The following is a 4,293-nucleotide window of genomic DNA, read 5'->3' on the forward strand; positions in this document are numbered from 1 at the left end:
GAAGGCATATTTAATTGACGGCGGCAGAGGCCAATGAAAGTGTCGAATACGTCACGTTGTTCCTCCTACTGTACAGTGGATTTATGTCCCCGCAGCAGGTCGAGTTTACCCGACGTGGGTGCACGGTGCTGAGATCTAAATATATATATATATTACCACTGGAAATGATCAGATTGGAACACAACCTTCATCTACGGTCACTGAACCTGAACCATAGATGCGCTTGATTTAGCTCGCTAAGCACACCGAGTGAGTGCAGTTTGTTGGTTTGAGACAAGTTCACTTATCCGATTCTGAAACAATTTGCATATATCGCGCCTTCTTGGTTAACTTCCACAATGCCCACTTGTCTTATGAGCGTTGCCAATTTAGCAACTTTTGTCGCTATATTAAGCGAGTTTTCAGACCCCTCCAGCGACTTTATTGGTGAAAGATTCTAGCGACAAAAATTCTGATTTTATTTTTCAGGCTGCCTTTGGGGTTGACACAGAGGGTGTCTATGATTTTGATAGCATTTAGAGACTTTTCACACTCAATTATGCCGCAAACAACAGTGGGTGACGGTGCAGGCTACTTGTGTAACATTATTCACATCAACGACGCACTCACATGCCGCGTTCACGTACTAGTTTGAAACGAGGAAACTGACATTTCCTGGTTGCACGCGTGTGTAACTTCAACCTATTAGCAAATCGGACATTTCCGAGTTTCTTAGTTCCAACTAGCACTTGAACGCGGCAAATAATCAGAGAGGCACATCGTGCGGCGGAAAAGGGCGAAAACGCGACGTGGGGACCGCAGTTGTGCCGCATCAAGCCAAATTCGTGATGTGACGCCGTCGCGGAAACGGTAAAACGTAATCTAGCGTCTTCTAGCGACAAAATCAAGGAGCCAATAGCTGTAATCACTGAAAACCAGTCGGCAACACTGCACGGTGTCAACGTGCTTTTCATGGTAGGATCGCGTAGTAAACAGAGGCAGGGTTCGGAGTGGAGCTCATTACTACTGAAGACATCTATGCACATTTCACAAGGAATCGTTGTTCGTTGAATGAAGCTTTACCGACGAGAAAATAATATGCAGACGTCTAGATGGTTAGCGGACCGGTTTAATTTTTAGAATGCAAAAGAAGTTCAACATCAAGCTAGTGTCCCCTCTTGCATAGCTATAGATAGCGTCTGTCCATTTTTCACTGTGTGAAACGTGTTTTTTGTAAATGCATTTCTCAGATCATGCTGCTGGTTTGCAACTCTAGGACAACGTGATCTCGAGGAACAATAAATCAGCTAATTTTTATCCATGGTGTTTGCAAGGTAAATTATTTGAAAAAATGTTATGCATTTAACTGTGCACGTAATGATCAAATACTACAGCACATGTGTGTCAGAGATGGACCACAAAGCAGGGAGGGGTGTTTTACCTGTGATCATGGAGGATATGATTGCACTGTGAGCTAACGTTATCTAAACTATCCTGGCTATTTCAATAGACTGTGCTGTTGATATTCTGCAATTTTTGGGGGATATACGAATGACTGGTTACGTCAGTTATGACACTAATACAGTATAGCTACAGTCATTAGGACAGAATACAGGGGAGCTATTCAGACACCTTGTCAATGACATAAGCTAGGCAGCTATGTATGGTTGGTGTACTGTACAGTGGAGCTATTCCGGCTGCTTGTCAATGACATAAGATAGGCAGCTATGTACGTATGGTGTACTGTACAGTGGAGCTATTCAGACGGCTTGTCAATGACAAGGATGGGCAGCTATGTACGTATGGTGTACTGTACAGTGGAGCTATTCAGACGGCTTGTCAATGACATAAGCTAGGCATCTATGTATGGTGTACTGTAGCTCGTTTTCACAGGCTATGATGCCTTTTGTCTTGTGTACAGTATTTACAGTGCCAGTAATATTTCCGTTGTTTTAACAGTTGTAAAGAGATGGATGGTATCGGGAACACAATGCAGAAGAAGGCTGCGGAGCTCGAGCGCATGGCCGAGGTTCTCGTCACCGGAGAGCAGTTGAGGTAGGGTAGGAGTGGCTGGCTCGAGCTGAGAGCTCCGTATGATCCTGTTCAAACTGTGTTGCGGCTTTTCAAACAAAGGCGTGAATTGTACCCATTCAAACCAGCGCACAAATACAATACATTTTCTGCATTGCCAATGTGTATTGCGTTGTACTGGCCTAGTGCACGCACACAATGTGATTATTTCAAGTCTCAAATGTTTTTTTTTTTTGTTGCATTGTGTAACTGAAAACTATTCATTCATTCATTCATTGTGGTGTCAAACCTGCTATTTGTGGAACAGAACACACACCCTTGGCCCATATTAGGGGTGCCATAAAAAAAAGCATGATTGAACTAGTGAGATAGCAGGAAGGGACAGCAGTGAGTGTCAACATCAGTGAAATGACTCTTTATAATTGGCATTGAAACGTTTTATCGCCTGTCAGGGTGTGTGTGTGTGTGTGTTGCTGTGTGTGTGTTGCTGTGTGTGTGTGTGTTGCTGTGTGTGTGTGTGTGTGTTGCTGTGTGGGTGTGTTGCTGTGTGTGTGTGTGTGTGTGTGTGGGTTGCTGTGTGTGTGTGTGGGTTGCTGTGTGTGTGTGGGTTGCTGTGTGTGTGTGTTGCTGTGTGTGTGTGGGTTGCTGTGTGGGTGTGTTGCTGTGTGTGTGGGTGTGTTGCTGTGTGTGTGTGTGTGTGTGTGTGTAGGTTGCTGTGTGTGTGTGTGTTGCTGTGTGTGTGTGTGTTGCTGTGTGTGTGTGTGTGTTGCTGTGTGTTTACAGATCTTTATCTTCATCATGGTCAAATCATATAGGTCAGTCAATAAACTCAAAGTCAGTGTTCCCTATCAGTGGTTCATCTTTGACCCTCTAAAATGGTCACTTTTAACTGTGATAATATCAGTATCACATGTATCTTTCTATGGCAAAAATGAAAACGGGACGCAGACCAAACTCTTTTTTTTGTCCTTTAAAAAACCTGCTGTGTGTAAAATATTGTGTGCTGTAACTTTGAAAATAAATACATGTGTCTCTGAATGACAACGTAATGTTTTGCTAAAGAAGTTAAATCTGCTTTATCTGGAACACAATGCCACGATACTAATGAGTATTCTCCCTGGCCCTACTTTTAACCCGCCACAGCATGGCACAGTACTAGTCTGGTCTAGTTGGCATGTCTTTTAACCTACCACAGTACTAGTCTGGTCTAGTTGGCATGTCTTTTAACCTACCACAGTACTAGTCTGGTCTAGATGGCATGTCTTTTAACCTACCACAGTACTAGTCTGGTCTAGTTGGCATGTCTTTTAACCTACCACAGTACTAGTCTGGTCTAGTTGGCATGTATTTTAACCTACCACAGTACTAGTCTGGTCTAGTTGGCATGTATTTTAACCTACCACAGTACTAGTCTGGTCTAGTTGGCATGTATTTTAACCTACCACAGTACTAGTCTGGTCTAGTTGGCATGTCTTTTAACCTACCACAGTACTAGTCTGGTCTAGTTGGCATGTATTTTAACCTACCACAGTACTAGTCTGGTCTAGTTGGCATGTATTTTAACCTACCACAGTACTAGTCTGGTCTAGTTGGCATGTCTTTTATCCTACAACAGTACTCGTCTGGTCTAGTTGGCATGTCTTTTATCCTACCACAGTACTCGTCTGGTCTAGTTGGCATGTCTTTTATCCTACCACAGTACTAGTCTGGTCTAGTTGGCATGTCTTTTAACCTACCACAGTACTAGTCTGGTCTAGTTGGCCCTACTTTTAACCCGCCACAGCATGGCACAGTACTAGTCTGGTCTTGTTGGCATGTCTTTATCCTACCACAGTACTAGCCTGGTCTAGTTGGCATGTTTTTCTCCCAACAAAGTAATAACCTTGTGCTTAATGTAACTAAGAACAGGAAGACTTGTGTCTCTAAATCATATCATTGACTAGAGGTCATCTGGGGATAGGCTATGTCTGCCTCCCAAATGGCCCCTGTTGCCTTTCTAGTGTAGGGGAATGCGGTGCCCTGTCTTAGACATGCTGACACAGATGTTGCTGGCCACTGGCTAGCACTCGCAGCGCTGCCTGGAATAATTGGTCACAGCTGAACATAGTGCACCTGCCTCCCTTTGGCCCAGTTGAACAAGAGTACAAGACATGCTGTTGTGCTGAAGATTAGCTCGTAGCTAATCGGCAGGTAGCCTAGTGGTCAGTGTGTTGGGCCAGTAACCGAAAGGTTGCTAGATCGAATCCCCGACTTAACAAGGTAAAAGCTGTCGTTCTGCCCCTG

This window comes from Oncorhynchus keta, unplaced genomic scaffold (assembly GCF_023373465.1).
Source record: "Oncorhynchus keta strain PuntledgeMale-10-30-2019 unplaced genomic scaffold, Oket_V2 Un_contig_23168_pilon_pilon, whole genome shotgun sequence".
NCBI classification, from domain to species: Eukaryota; Metazoa; Chordata; class Actinopteri; order Salmoniformes; family Salmonidae; genus Oncorhynchus; species Oncorhynchus keta.